This window comes from Solea solea, chromosome 11 (genome assembly GCF_958295425.1).
Source record: "Solea solea chromosome 11, fSolSol10.1, whole genome shotgun sequence".
Lineage (NCBI taxonomy): Eukaryota > Metazoa > Chordata > Actinopteri > Pleuronectiformes > Soleidae > Solea > Solea solea.
Window position 1 is genome coordinate 27,459,128 of NC_081144.1, and position 16,919 is coordinate 27,476,046.

Below are 16,919 nucleotides of genomic sequence, written 5' to 3' on the forward strand. Positions count from 1 at the left end.
TGACTCTCCCACATCTCTGTGTTTTTCCCTTTTTTTTTAAATGGCTTTCTTTGGGTAGTTTAAACTTGTCACCCCCATAAGCTGCCTCACAAATACTCCTCTCTCTCTCTTTTTCTCAGCAGTGGATTAAAAAAGCATAATTTTCCTAATTGTAGCCAGACATTCACAAAACTAATGTGAGCACAGCTTTCAGCTTTCGCTGTCATCACATTAGGACAAATCCAACTCAGCGATTATTATCAGGAGCAACAATGGAACAAAACCCTCGAGGAAAGACGATCAGCTGCGTTGAAAGGGAGGCTGTTAAGAACCAGCTTTAGTCAATAAATTAAATTAACTAAACAAGTCCCACTTTAGAAACCTTTTAGGAACCACAGTCACAGGTCACATCACATCCTCACCCACCTGTGAGTCACTTAATTCAAATCAATTCATCATGGGATTGATGGTCAATACACATGCAGTCTGTGATGGACGGAAATAAGAGAAACAGGGGATGTGAGAGTGTAGAGGACAAAATGTCTTCCAAGGTCATCATCAGACCTCAGAGACCGGATGACAACGCATTACAGACGAGAAATCACATCATGTCCAATCTAAGGCCCTGTGGGACGCCGCTGCGCATGACAAAACAGGGTGAAGGTATGACAAATGGAAAGAAGGGTGAGGGAGAGAATGAGGGAGAGTAACCTGCTGACATTCATTTGGACAGCCTACCAAAGTCCTTATCCCTAACCAAAACCAGGACCAGTTAATGCCTCACCCTAACCTCAACCTCACAACAATTCAAATCTTTCACCCGAACTTCACCATTTCCTGAGAAATGAGGTCTTGCCTCATTAGGACCAGGTTTTGGTCTCTGTGTGGACTACTGCTCCTGATAAGGCCAGTGTTTATTAGGGATGAGCCAATATGATACTCAGTATCTGTAACGGTCCAATACTGGTCAAAATCACTGGGTCAGATTATTGGACAGATAAAAATGTAAAATCAAATACAATCCAAAAAACCATACAACTTGAAAACAAAAACAACAACAATATTTAATTTGGATAGTTTTTAATATTACAATGTGTGTTTCAATGTCAGTCTTCAGATTTCTTCTTCATGTCCATCTTATTTCAGTGACACTGTCAGTTTTTTATCAATGTTACTGGTTTTCAGTTTCAACTTACTGGCAGGGTTTTGGCGTGAAGGGGCGTGTTTGAGGGGAGGGACTAGGAATGTGTGAACGTGGTTTATTACGTGTCTGCAGTACCAGAGACCACTCTCTGCTATTTATTGTTCCGCTCCCCTTATTAACGATGGAACTCCCAAACCACCAGTCATCTGTTTCTCTCTGCCATTGTTTTTCACATAGAACTTTGCAGTATTAAAATGAACTTTATGCTTTGTGTCATGCTGACTTAGCAATGTCTACTGGAGCGCTAACATTAGCTAGACTCTTCTTTTCTTTCTTTGCATTGAGATTAATGATTGCTGCCTTTTATCGAATTTTGGCAGCCATTTTGTTTTCTTTTGAGGACGTCAAGGGCTGGATAAAGCTGGCCAATGTTGCCAATGTACAGTATGTTCTATGTTCTAAGTCATCATAGTTCAGTCTACATAATCATACTTAATACCATAACAAAGTTTATTAGTGTGTGATTTACAATGTTTTGAAGAAGGTTCGTTCTGGGCCTCAATGTTGTGGGATGGATGTGCAGTTGCAGTAAATACATCGTTGCATAGTCCATTTTAGTCAGGAGGCTACTTTTAGTTGTAATATTTCATTTTGAGGTTTTTTATCTGGGCCATGCATGCATTAATCGTTACATTTGTCTGTTTCAAAGATGTCAGCCCCCATCCTGAAGGCCTCAAAATCTAAAAGCTAAATCATTAGCATCACAGTCAATGTGTCATTCACACATTATTCAAGCACATCATGATGGTTTGTTATTCATATTAATAGCAGATGTTCACATGCTCCTGTTACATCTTATAATACGATCATCTGTTCAAACACAAATGTTCCATGTGTGTAACATTTGCATTTGAAAACCACAATACTGAGCTAGCTAATAACAATGTAGCCACATAACGTTCTGAAACGCACAGTGGATTATTAAAGACACATTTTTAATCCCTGTATGTGACTTTGAATGAAGACTAACGTAACATAGATTAACAACGTTGTCATCTCAGAAGCTATCTTAAATGCTAACGCGTTAGCATAAAGCCCGCTAGCACAGCAGAAGTGAGATTGGCGTTGGCATGACCAGAAGCCTCTGTCTTTGTTAAGTACAGCAAAGTACAAAGATTTGCGCTATAACACCATGATTTAGTTCTTCTGCAGTGTGCTTTTCCCTGTCCATCTTCATTCAACAGTGAAAACACACACAGCTTCTCCAAGCAGCAGTCACAGTAATAAGCAGCAGTCACAGTGAGGGGCCTCAGCAGCAGCAGCTGTATATTGAGTAGTCATGCGTTTCCTCAGCTGATTGGCCAAAACAACAACAAAACACAGGAATGTGATATCGCTATTCACCCCGATAAAACAACTCTAATTCAAATACAAAGTTTATGGTTTTAAGACCCACAATACTGTGATTTGAAGCATGTAGTGGTTTCTTTGAAACTCCAACTTGCATAATTTTGAAATAAACCGAAAATTTTGAAAAAAAACACAAACAAACTTTGTTTACTTGGTTTGCTCTGGGCCGACTTCTTGCTACTTTTGCCGTGGTGGTCACTATTGATTGTTTAGTGAGGAATCTTTGTGAATATGGACAAAAATGGGCAGCTTGGTGTTACCAAAAGAAAAAGGGGTTAGCCCCGAGGACATTCATGCTGACATGGTTACTACATTAGGCGATGATGCTCCAGCTTTATCAACTCAATAGTTGACAAATAAATCTAAGAGGGGTAGAGAGAGCCTTCAAGATGACCCAAAGTCAGTATGTCATGATGGATGACAGACGTTTGATTGTTCAGATAGACAATGATGTAATTATCTCCCATGAAGCAGTAGAGAACATTCTGAACACAATGAACTTGGCATGTTTTATGTTTCTACTCGGTTGGTGCCACAGCTTTTAACCCCTGACACAGCAGGCTGGTCATGTCACAGGAGAACATGGCACCATTGAGTATTGGATCCACCACTTTGACCCAGGGCCAACAAGGCAGTTCATGCAGTGGGAATGTATCAAATATATATAAAGTTTAATAGCTATCAGAATAGCTGTTGTTGACTATCAGGAGATCTTCTATATTAACAGCATCAAGGTCTACAATGCCCATGGAAGAAGTATGTAGACTGCAGGGGAAACTATGCAGAAATATAAACCTCCTTTGGCAAAATTTGACCACTGCCTCATGGTCAGCCTATGAACTTTTCAGCCCATCCTAATACATCTGTTTGTTTAAACCATGAGGATGGCAGGACCTTGACTTCTGACCTTCGCTGATCAAATCCTTATCAGTTAATTTTTGAATTTAAAGATCCCATAGCCTGGAAGTGCCAATTGACGCTGTGTTTGTGTGTGTATCTGTGTCATTACCTCGTCTATGAAGCCCTAAAAGTCCACAACAATCTGTTCAGCCGCTGCTGAGAGCGCAGGGTTTGATTGTTTTTCTGAGCTCTACAAAGTGGAACGGCACTTCTGTTGACTAATTACGTCACTGGTGAATCTCTATATATATACATAAATATGTATATATATATATATGTAGTTGTTGGATATTAACCCACGTTTTTAGGATTGTTAATTGGTTTTAACTGATCTACAATTCGGCACTGTCCGGCTTGATTTCTGTCCACACGTCTCCAGAGCACCGGAGCACAGCCTCCTACTGCACAGACTACAGCGGCAGGTCTGTGATGCCGCTTGCGATCGCCGGGGCGATAGGGCGATATCCCTAAATACACCACTCCACTTTAAAAGACTCCTGTTAAATATAGAGGTATACCTGGTAGTTGTTGGAGATTAACCTACGTTTTTAGGATTGTTAAGGCGAGGCGAGTAGAGCCGGTGGAAATGCGCCATAAGTCTATGCTGTTTGCTACCCACACGTAACTTCCGAGACACTGAGCCTACTGAGCTGTGTCAGTCAAAAACTAATTAGCCAATGGGGACGCTCTGCTGAAAAACCCCGCCCACCCGAGAGGTTTGCGCCAAAACTGCAAACAAAAAATCAGGGAGCGCAGACGAGAGAGAGCAGCAGAGAGACCGCAAAGCCGAGGGACAGCACAAAAGTCTGAGCTTAGAGAGAGAAGCAGAGGGAACCGTAAACAAAATAATGTTAATAATTTACACTATTTGACAAATTATTTGATTGCAAGTTATAAGTTTTATTTTTGAAATTAGTTTTATGTTCTCTCAAATTCCTATTTTTGTTTGTTTCTTTTGGCACAAATCTAATTCCATAGTCTGAGAGCTGACGTGCCAATGACGTCACTTCCAGGTAAATGGCCAATCACAAGACAGTCCGTGTTCTGTGGGTGTGACTGACAAGAGCGTCAGTGATGAGACATTTACATCGGCTCGTTTGTAGCGACTAGGACGTTTTTGACCATAAAATGACTTCATGTTTGTAAGTACACCTCCATATCTCACATAGAAGTGAGGACCATGCTATGGCCGCTTTAAGTGATTTTTCTGGAGCTGTTTCTGGAGCTGTTTTTCTGGAGCTAAAATATTAAGGCAAAAAGGTGTTTTGTAAGGAGATACATGCCTTGACATTTGACTGTCAACCACCTGTAATGGTTTCATCATTTATTCCATGCGATTGTTTGTACCCAATGCGGTAAAATCTTTCGGCATTCTTGAGATTTCATGTTCATAAAAAGTAGGCTCTAGCTCTAGGCAAATGGAGTTGCTTGAGTTAATTTGAAAACTTAACTCTAACCCTATCCTAGCACCAAAGCCTCTTTAAAAAACTACAGAAACATTATAAACCTTTGAAATAGCAGTGATTAAACCACTTCTCAAAAAAGCAAGCCTTGACCCAGATATTTTAGCTAATTACCAACCTATATCAAATCTTCCCTTCATTTCTAAAATCTTAGAAAAGGCAGTTGCTAATCAATTATGTGGCTATCTGTGCAGTAACAGCCTGTTTGAAGATTTTCAGTCAGGTTTTAGATTACATCATAGCACAGAAACAGCACTAGTTAGGGCCTGAGCCACGAATGGCAGGGGCCGGGACGGCAACCATCAGTAGTTTGGCGAATTTCAACCACTTACCACGAAACAGGAAGTGCCCTATAACTTCACCATACATTGACCAGTCACCTCAAAACTTCATACGGGACACAAGAGACCGACCCTGAACACGTCTACGGACACAAACTCCACCCAACATGATGTCAGCCATTTTTAATTGAGTTCAGGGAACTGCTGCACTCCCAGACTTGCGTGGGGACGCTTGTTAAAGTTAGTGACTCAGATAATGGTCTAGTTTCTTTACTTGTCCTGTTAGATCTTAGTGCTGCATTTGACACCATTGATCATAATATTCTACTGCAGAGATTGGAGCAGACTCTTGGGATCACAGGTGCTGCCCTCTGCTGGTTTAAATCATACTTATCCGATAGATTCCAGTTTGTTCATGTTAATGATAAAGCCTCATTACAAAGTTAATTGTGGAGTTCCACAAGGCTCAGTGCTTGGGCCTATACTTTTTACCTTATATATGCTTCCTCTAGGGAACATTATTAGAAAGCACAACATACACTTTCATTGTTATGCAGATGACACACAGCTATATTTATCAATGAGGCCGGATGAAATAAATCAGGTTGTTCAACTCCAGGAATGTCTCAGAGACATTAAGTCCTGGATGACCTGTAACTTTCTACTTTTAAACTTTTATACTCGGCCCTAAACACCTCAGAGAAAAACTTTCTGATCACATTGTCACTTTAGATGACATCACCATGGCTTCCAGTTCCACTGTGAGGAACCTTGGAGTTACTTTTGACCAGGAAATGTCATTTGATTCACACATAAAACTTATTTCTAGAACAGCCTTCTTCCACCTGCGGAACATTATGAAAATTAGAAACATTGTGTCCTTAAACTAGTTCATGCTTTTGTTACATCTAGATTAGATTACTGTAACTCCTTATTATCAGGATGTTCCAACAAGTCTGTTAGAACTAGGGCTGGGTATCGAACTTCGGTTCTTTTATGGTATCGACCGAAATGCTTCGATACTATCGGGTATCGAAATATTCCTTGTTTTTCGACCCTAGGTTTCGATACCTACGTAGTTAATCACGTGATCAAGATCTGATAATGCTGCCAGTGATTGGCTGTAACGTGCGGAATACAATGCGGTAACGCCCACGGACCGGTTTCACGTGTATCAGTGTTGATTACTGCACTGACGTGACATGTGTCGTGACTCGCGAGTAGCGGCAAAGGGTTTAGAAATGCCACCAAAGTCAAAAGTGTGGCTCCATTTTAAATGAAATAATGCCAATACTGCGCGATGAAATATCTGTCAAAAAGATGTCCTCGCTAAGTGTGGCAACACTACAAATTTGATGAAGCACCTGATCATGTGCGGCATCAATCTCCGAGCAGAAAGTTGCTCAGTGTTTGAGTGCTTGAAGAGCGGACCACAGCCATCCACCTCCTCTCAACACCACAGCCCTACTGAGGATGTTACACAGACAGTGGCTGATTTAAAATCTCCCCCCCCCGACTCCGGTGCGTCCATGAGTACAACAAGTACTGGTGGTGCTGTGTCGGGAGCTTCAACAGGTAAGTTTACGTGTAGCAACATTCATATTGTATGTTTGGTTACTTAAGTTAATGTTACTGCAACGTAATATGTGCTTATACCGGGATCCATGTAACGGTAATTTAAGATATTAGTGTGTAGTTGTATGTTATGGCTATATAGCTAACTAACGAAAAGCTAACTAAAAATTAGCTTGTCAAAATCTCTTGCATCGGCTGTTAAACAGCTCATTGTTATGTTTATCTTGTCCTCACAGTGACCTCTGACCCTGCTGTGAGGAGGAGGACAAGGCCTGTCAGTGTGAATCTGTTCACACTGACAGAAAAAGGAAAAATACGAGTGCCACAGGGCAGTTACCAACTTCAATGGTTTGCTGCCCTTTTCAGCGGTGGAGGTGAGTAAGCTGCCTAGATTACTCTGCCATTGCCATCGAACTTGGCAACCAGGTATATCTGTGTACAAGCATCGTCCACAAACTCAGAGCGTATATTTATATTTCTACTGCTGGGGACACCATCAGCCAGTGGGCTTGTCTGTTACCAGAGAAAGCAGACATGTTAATTTTCCTTAAGAAGAACTGCTAAGAAAGCAAGTTTCTCTGAGGTCCTTGTTCACTTGTTTCAATTGTTAATTTTGCAGTGCAAACATTTTTTTCTGTAAAAAAACTTAAATATGCTCTGTTTGTTAAATGTGAGCCACCGTACCTGGAGGTGAGTCTGAGCCAATCACAGGCCCCTCTCGTCTGTCTGTTCCACAACACTGTATGCTAACAGTTACTGGTTCATCAATAAACCAGGTTTGCATTCAAAGTCAGCGTGATCCTTGACTCACACACATACAAAGAAACAAGACACGTTTCTACATGGTGTCAGAGACGGTACGGACTTTGCGCCTGTGAGTAATATTTTTTTTGACCGGTGGTTCGCTGTTTTTTTTTTCCGAGGACAACATGGCGGATGGATTTCGCAGACCCGACCCCATAGTTTTTGATGAAAATGTTGCCGAGAACTGGCGCACTTTCGAGCGGGAGTATGATATTTTTATTGCTGCAGCACACTTCGACAAGCCTGCGAGGACAAGGGCTTATATTCTCCTCAACCTCGCTGGACCAGAAGCCATAGAACGGGAGTGTTCGTTCCTCTATGCGGCTGAAGTGCGCGGACCCGGAGATGACGGAGCGGTCATCACCCCGGCGGAGTCCAAGGAGGATCCAGACTGCCTAAAGAGGAAGTTTCGTGAAATCTGCAGTCCCCACAGCAACAGAACAATGGAAAGACACAAGTTTCATTCGAGAAATCAGAAACAAGGTGAGAGTATTGAGTCATTCTTCAGTGATTTGAGGATAAAAGCTCAAACTTGCCGAGCTCATCTGTGACCGGATCGTGTGTGGCATCACTAGTGACTCTTTGAGAAAATCTCTGCTGAGAGATAGTGAGTTAACACTTGCCAAAGCCATCTCAATCTCAGGAAAGTAGCAAGACACTGGCCACACAAGCGATTAATGTTGATGCAGTTAAGCCATTTCCGAGCAGACAACACCAGTCAAAACCGGTCTCCCAGATCGTCACAAAGTGCAATAATTGCTGAGGTAGCCATGCAGCTAAACGAGACAAGTGTCCAGCCTTTGGACAACAATGCCACAATTACAAAAAGCTAAACCACTACAAAAGCTGCTGCATGTCTACACCACGTAACCAAATCAATACAAGCAAGAAGACAGTCTGTGCATGATGTTGCAGTGGAACAGCCCATGTTTGAAGATGAAACATTGTATGTGGATGGTGTCAAAGTTGACAATAGTGTTGACTGTGTATTATCTCAAGCTGTCAAGAAGGACGAGGGATTCGTCACAATACAAGTCAACAACAGACCCATTGAAATGAAAGTCGTCACAGGAGCAAAATGTAATGTGATGTCACAAAAGACTTTAAAACGTGTGACTAATGGAGAGCAACTTAAAACAGCTGTTCGCAGGTTATCCATGCTCAGTCATCGTTGATGACATCATCATCGGAGGCCGCGGTGTAGCTGAACACGATGCCAACCTGACAAGAGTACTTGAACGAGTGAGGGAGGTCAATCTCAAACTAAACCCAGCCAAGTGCAAGTTTCGCCTAGACCAAGAGAGCTATGTAGGTCACATCTTTACGAGTGAAGGCTTAAAAGCAGACCCCTCGAAAACTGCAGCAATCACCGACATGCCAGTCCCCACGGACGTCACTTCTTTACAGCGTTTTCTTGGCATGGTGAGCTACCTTGGAAAATGCATTCTGAATTTCAGTGACATTGCAGCTCCACTGAGGAAACTTATGCACACAGATACTGCGTGGTGCTGGTACCAACAACATCAGGAGGCATTCGACCACCTCAAGTCATGCCTGTCCAGTGCACCTGTGTTGGCATACTATGATGTCTAGGCACCAGTCACACTCACCTGCGACGCATCATGCTATGGACTCGGAGCTGCATGCATGCAAAACAGCAGACCAGTGGCGTTTGCGTCACAAACTCTCACAGACACAGAGACTCGATATGCCCAGATTGAGAGAGAGCTTCTAGCTGTGGTGTTTGCCTGCACGAAATTCAGGGATTACATATATGGAAAGCCCACAACTGCGGAGACTGATCACCAGCCTCTTGTAACAATCCTAAAAAAGCCCATTCATACTGCCCCTGCCCGGCTTCAGAGAATGTTACTCAGGCTGCAGTGCTATGACATCAGCCTGGTTTACAAGAAAGGAAAATACATGTATCTGGCAGACACTCTCTCAAGAGCCCCAAACATGCTGATGTCCCAGAGCCCCACTAAAAATGACACTTTTGAAGTCATGTCGGTGAGCTACATCTCCACGGCCCGTCTGGAGGAACTAAAAAGGCACACAGCAACGGACGAGGTCCTACAAACCCTCAGCACGATCATTCAACAAGGCTGGCCCACCAAAGAGAGCCAGCTCCAACCTGCTGTGAAAGTTGTTTTTCCTTATAGAGATGAACTCACAGTGGAGGATGGAATTGTCATGAAAGGCCACAAAACCATTATCCCCCAGTCACTGCACAAAGAGTACGTAAACATTGTGCACCGAGGCCACCCAGGAGCCAGAGGCATCATTTTCTGGCCGACAATGTCCGACGGCCCCATCAGCAGAGACAACCACTGGAACGTCACTCTGTTCCGGACCTTCCGTGGTCCACAGTGGCCACAGACATCTTTGAGTGGCATGGCAAATACTACCAAGTGCTTGTGGATTCATATTCTGGATGGTTCGAAATCGACCTTCTCCCTAACATTACGTCATCAGCTGTGATCTCCAAGCTGAAAAGACATTTCTCAGTCCATGGTACGCCGCACACCCTCTACTCTGACAATGCTAGACAATACACCAGTCAGCATTTTAAAGACTTAGCCAAACAATGGGATTTCATCCATGCCACTAACAGCCCTGAATTTCCCCAGTCAAATGGGCTCGCAGAGAGAGCGGTCCGCAGTGCCAAGCAGTTGATGGAGAAATCTCACTGAGATGGAACCAATGTCTTCCTCAATCTTGTAAACCTCAGAAACATTCCTCCTGATACAACTTTAGGCTCCCCCGATGAACGTCTGATGTCACGACAGACACGCGCAGCCATCCCTGTGAGCACCAAACTACTGGAACCAGCCCCAAAGAACACCCAGCAAATCAACAACTCCTCAACAAAAGGCTCACTCTGAAGCGACACTTTGACAAGTTGAGTCGCCCACTACCACCTTTGACAGAGGGACAAGTGGTGTGTATGCAGACCCCTAAAGGATATGACCAACTTGGGACTGTGAAAGAGATATGCCAGGAGCCACGCTCTTACGTCATCCAATCCAATGGAGGCGCATACAGGAGAAATCGCCGCCACATTCTTTCTGTTGCGGAATCATCACCACCACCACCACCACTGTTTTGTGCAGATGACCAGGACTGTCAGAACTCTAGTCCCTGCATGATGGACTGTACAACCCCCACACCACAAACACCAGAGCCAAACACCACGCACACAAAACACACATCCCCACCCCGGCTAGTGCTCAAATCACACTTCTCCAGTGAGAACAGAAACACACAATACATAACACGCTCAGGACGCACTTGCAAACCAAACTCAAAATATATGCAGTGAGAATATCCTGCTTGGAATGTGGTTCAAATAATTAGTTACCAGTATTTGAAATGTATTGTTCAATGGATACTTGCACCAGTTTTTTCTTTTCATTTCTGATTCACAGCATGGTGATAAGTATTATGGATATGCACATGTGTTAACGCGTGTTAAAGTGTTCATCCACCTTACTTTGCTGTGTTGCGTTTAACCAGGAATATCGTTAATGGATTGTTTATTGAAACTTGTGTAACATCGTGGCGAGGAAGAAATATCCTTAATGGTCATTTTCCCAGTGTTATTTTGTTTGATATAAGAGGTGTGAGCTTAAGGGAAAGGATGTAGATCATTTGGCTAAATGATGCTCTGTTTGTTCAATGTGAGCCACCGTACCTGGAGGTGTGTCTGAGCCAATCACAGGCCCCCTAGTCTGTCTGTTCCACAACACTGTATGCTAACATTGCTCGGTCTCGATCGGTTACTGGTTCATCAATAAACCAGGTTTGCATTGAAAGTCAGCATGATCCTTTACTCACACACATACACAGAAACAAGACACGTTTCTACACATACCAAAGTTGAAAAATAAAAACTCAAGATTTGTACCGCAATGTGTAATGTAATTTTCTTTTTTAGAACTGATATTATAAAACTGGTATCGCAAAAAGTATCGTTCAGGACCCGGTATCGAAGTGAAGGTATCGATATTGGTACTGGTATTGAAAATTTTTGATTGATACCCAGCCTTCGTTAGAACCCTTCAGTTAACTCAAAATGCTGCAGCACGAGTTCTGACAGGAACTAGAAAGAGAGACCATATAACTACAGTGTTAGCTTCTCTACACTGGCTCCACGTAAAGTTTAGAATTCAATTTAAAATCCTCCTCCTCACGTACAAAGCACTTAATGGTCAGGCCCCTTCATACCTGAAAGACCTTATCACCCTAACAGACCACTTAGGTCCCAAAATTCAGGTTTAATTGTGGTTCTCAGAGTATGTAAGAGCAGAATGGAAGGCGGAGCCTTCAGTTACCAGGCTCCTCCTCTACTGTGGAACCAGCTCCCGATGACAGTCCAGGAGGCGGAACCTCTCTCTGTATTTAAAGTTAGACTTAAAACTTTACTTTTTGATAAAGCTTATAGTTAGAGATGGTTCAGGGAAACCTGGACCATCTCTAAGTTATGCTGCTATAGACCTAGACTGCACTCTCTCACACTCACTCCCTCACACTATGAATATGACTTCATCCAGATCCAGTTTCAAGGCTATTATTATCATTCATATCATCACCATTATTATTATTATGCTATAATTAAAAGTCGATATCAGTATAATTTTTATCGTCTCTGCTGCTGCTTATATAAATGACGTAGTTGTATAAACTGACTCTAACTGTCTTGTCTAAACTTACAATGTTGTAAAACTTGTTGTGTATCTGCCCCTGGTTTCTTTTCTTCTGTCTCTACCTCACCTCCGTCTTGTCCTTTCTCTCCCCTCTCCCCTCTCCCCTCTCCGCTCCCTTCTCTCCCCTCCCAGTTTTTCCTTTCACCCCAACCGGTCGAGGCAGATGCTGCACATGTGTGAGTCTGGTTCTGTCAGAGATTTCTTCTTCTGTTAAAAGGGAGTTTTCTCTCCACTGATGCCTAGTGTTTGCTCATTGTGTGAATTGTTGGGTTTCTCTGCTCTCCATGATGTTGTCTATGCCTTGAGATAATGTATGTTGTGATTCAGCACTATATAAATACATTTCAATTGAATTGAATAATTCTAATTCTGTAAAAAACTGAGTTGCACAGGTTTTTGACACTTCACTCTTTTGCCTCATACAGTGTTGTATTCAGCAAAATAATTTTACAATAAAACAACAAAAAATAGGGCAACAATTTACAATTTTATCAAAATCAATGAATCTTTTAATAGTTGTTTGGTCCATAAATGTTGGTCAGTGTTTCCCTAACCCCAAAATGAGGATGTTCTGAAATGTCAGTTTTAATTATTTCTTTGTTTTATGAAGAAAACATCCAGAAAATATTCACATTTGAGAAGCTGAAAAATCTAAGAACTTGTTTTAATTATTAAATATAGCAGTCAAACTAATTAATCAATTATCAAAATAAGTGCTGATTATTCAGTAATCCATTATTCATCGATTAGTTGTTGCAATCCTAAAAAACAAAAGGCTGCTCAACAGACTTATTTGCTCCTCAGAGTTGTGGGGTGAATGTACCCAGTAAACTCAGTAAGTAAATATAACATCTACCACATCTAAGTGCAAGTCAAATGATAATATGATGAAATGTCTGTTATAGTGTACACATACCCTGAAACCCAAATGCTGAATGAGACAATATCATCTTTTAGTCCTCTACATAATATGCACATTTATAACCTGTGTGGAAATGTTTGAAAACGGTTTGTTCTATCACTGCTTTGTGAGAGAGCAGTGGACAGTTCCAGTGAGAGACTTTGTGCTGCAAATTCACAATAGTTCAGATTCCAGAGACTGAAAAAAATATGCAAACCAAGACCCCGTTTTCCTCTCACTTGACTAAATTAAACAGAATGAGTCAGAGGAAACATTAAGGATTTAAGATTTATCCTTATGGGAATGAGGATGTCTCAGTGCCCCCCCCCCCACACACACACACACTTTATCTACGTGTTTATGGTTGACTTCAGCACTAACTTCCTGCTCATTACTTTAATGATGGCGCCACAATGAGCTTTGTGCTCACAAGTTGCTTTTTCGTAGTGCAGTATTGGGAGTTGCAAAAAATACACCCACACGTAGATACACAAGCTAAATAAGAGAATCGAATTAAATCCAAAATGGATTATGTATGTATGTATACATTTTATGTATGTATTAAGTTTTTCCTCATAACAATATTAAAACGCACCAGTATGTCCTCATAACAGCTGAAACACACCAGTATGTCCTCATATCAATATTAAAACACACCAGTATGTCCTCTTAACAGCTAAAACACACCAGTATGTCCTCATAACAGCTAAACACACCAGTATGTCCTCATAACAGCTAAAACACATGTCCTCATAACAGCTAAAACACACCAGTATGTCCTCATAACAGCTAAAACACATCAGTATGTCCTCATAACAGCTAAAACACACCAGTATGTCTTAAAAACAGCTAAAACACATCAGGATGTCCTCATAACAGCTAAAACACACCAGTATGTCCTCATAACAGCTAAAACACACCAGAATGTCCTCATAACAATATTAAAACACACCAGAATGTCCTCATAACAATATTGAAACACACCAGAATGTCCTCATAACAGCTAAAACACACCAGTATCTCCTCATAACAATATTAAAACACACCAGTATGTCCTCATAACAGCTAAAACACACCAGTATGTCCTCATAACAATATTAAAACACACCAGTATGTCCTCATAACAATATTAAAACACACCAGTATGTCCTCATAACAGCTAAAACACACCAGTATGTCCCCACAACAATATAAAAACACACCAGGATGTCCTCATAACAGCTAAAACACACCAGTATGTCCTCATAACAATATTAAAACACATCAGGATGTCCTCATAACATTATTAAAACATACCAGTATGTCCTCATAACAATATTAAAACACACCAGTATGTCCTCATAACAATATTTAAACACACCAGGATGTCCTCATAACAATATTAAAACACACCAGTATGTCCTCCTAACAATATTAAAACACACCAGGATGTCCTCATAATGACGCTACAATACACCAGGACGTTCTTTTAACAGTGTTAAAGCACACCCGGGAAACTGTGTAACAAGTAATAAAAATGTTTTTTTCCTCCTGTGAAGTACTGTGAACTCCCTTTGTAATACAGAGACAGACAGACAGACAGACAGACAGACAGACTGCATCCAACTGCAACTCTGCCAGTGCTGATTTAGATGCATTATTCATCTGTGTGCCAATTTGAAGAAACCCTCCTAATCCCCCAACTAGCAACAAAAAAGAAGTGGGAGAGAGAGAGAGACAAGGACTAGAGAGAGACAGACAAGGACTAGAGAGAGACAGACAAGGACTAGAGAGAGACAGACAAGGACTAGAGAGAACAAAAGGAATGAGACAGATGCAGAAATGTGGTTCAATCTCTGTGCTAGTGTCATAGAGGCGTTTCAGTCTCACATGTTGCTTCTGTATCAACACTATGGCAGACATATATGATATATTCATGATGGGAATTACTGTGTCATGCTCCGCCTACATCTCCTCCTTTTCCCCTGCACTCATCTTAGCATGCTATCAGGTCACCTGCGGTAGGAGCACACCTGCTTCCAATTCCTTCATCAAGCATCTGCTGATTTCCTGGTTCTCCTGTCACTGGTCACCACATTTTTACTGATTTTACTGAACTTGAAGATATCTCATTCTCTGGTGTTTGGTTATCTGTTCCTCCCATTGTCTCTGACCTAGGCCCACAATTCTCGTCCCAGGTGTGAAGAGCTATTCATTTAATTTGTTATTGACCTTTGAACAAACAAAGTGTTTTTCTTTTTACTAACAGCCTGCCAGAAATTATAAGAAGATTTTGTCCTGTGGGGGCAGCGCTACAACTCTCTATGTTCAGCCTGCCAGAAACGAGAATTATTGTATTCTTAGTGTGTTAACCTTTTCAATGCCCAGCTCGTATGTCACCTCTCTTCATAATGACTGGGACTGTATGCTGGCAGTTGCTGGTGCTGTCCATCAGGGGACATCAGATGGAAAAGATGACTGGCCCAGATTTAACCTCACACATTCATCTTCACCTATGATGGTGGCAGGCTGTCAAACATGCACACAAACCAGATCTTTAATGTTAGCAAAAGATGAAATGGTCACATTTAGAGCAGACCTCTGTTTTCACTGTGATGGATGTGTGTGTTTACCCTCTATACCACTGTGCTGCACTACCATCGCTATACCTTCATTTCCACTATGTTGCATAAAATGATCTGTCTGTTTCGTAAGTGACTAGCGATGGCAGGTTCATTACTCCTTGCATTGTCGTTCCTGTAGGACTTTGAAATTGCATAAATGAGTGATGCTGCTGTGAAGGGCACTTGCTCCTCTGCTGGAGGAGCTGCTGTCACACCGTGGAACCACCCTGAGGATTCGGCTGTCAGATTTGGTCTTATTTGTCAGTTTGCTGTGATCCTTTGTCATGTCACCATTCTGACTGCTGCAGACAGCTCCCAGGAGTCACCCACATGTAAACAAAGACTCAATGCAAAAGCCCGAGCCATACCAATACTAGTTATAAGGATTAGATCAGCTACTGTTACAGTTAACACTTTATTTAAAATGTGGTCGCTGATTGTTGGATCTCATTTAAAAGTGGTGTAGTAATAATGTTTTGTATGGAAGCTCCTCCTACAGGATATGAGCATGGACACATGCGTTCGCTTCATAGGCGACAGATGATCCGAGGTAAGCGTTCCATCCCTGAAAGTTCTGAAAACAATAGATTTTCTGATTCATACAGATTCTGATCTGAAACAGCCGATATCTATATTGATCTTTTAATATATGCCATTTCCTGTTACCTGTGTGATTTCTATAGTCTCTTGTTATTCTAAACTGAAAGTGATGCAGGGTTCCCAGTGGAGCAGCTTCGAGATGCATTCAAGAAATCTTGTAAATTTCATCACCTCTGCCGTCACACATGAAGTACACTAAAACTAAATTTGTTTTTATAACTTTTAAATCAAGCAAATAATCAAACACTCATGCCTGTTCCTGGTGTTGAACCAGAAATCATTCTACATGTCGCTTTTCAAATGATTTGGTGTTTCTCACCTCAGAACAACATAATATCACTGTTGCCATCTTTCGATGAGCAAAGAGAGCGTGGGTGCAGGCCAAGCTGCTTGTAAGGATGGATATTCTGAAATGATCATCTACGACTATAGTGTATAGCTATACTGTGTAGTCATATTAAAATCAGAGCATTAATGACAGTACTTCACAATGTCAATATTAGCTGTATATAAGCTGTTTGCTCCACGGGTTGTTCCTGTGTTTGACTCCCCA

General features: G+C 41.7%; 1 protein-coding gene and 1 pseudogene across 1 annotated transcript in view; one reads left to right on the top strand and one right to left on the bottom strand.

Moving 5' to 3' along the window:
* The window catches only part of LOC131468260 (uncharacterized), a 66,484-nt gene that overhangs the window by 31,461 nt on the left and 18,104 nt on the right, over positions 1-16,919 (bottom strand). The gene's annotated exons all lie outside the window — the stretch shown is intronic.
* Positions 519-12,004, top strand: LOC131468261 (uncharacterized; annotated as a pseudogene).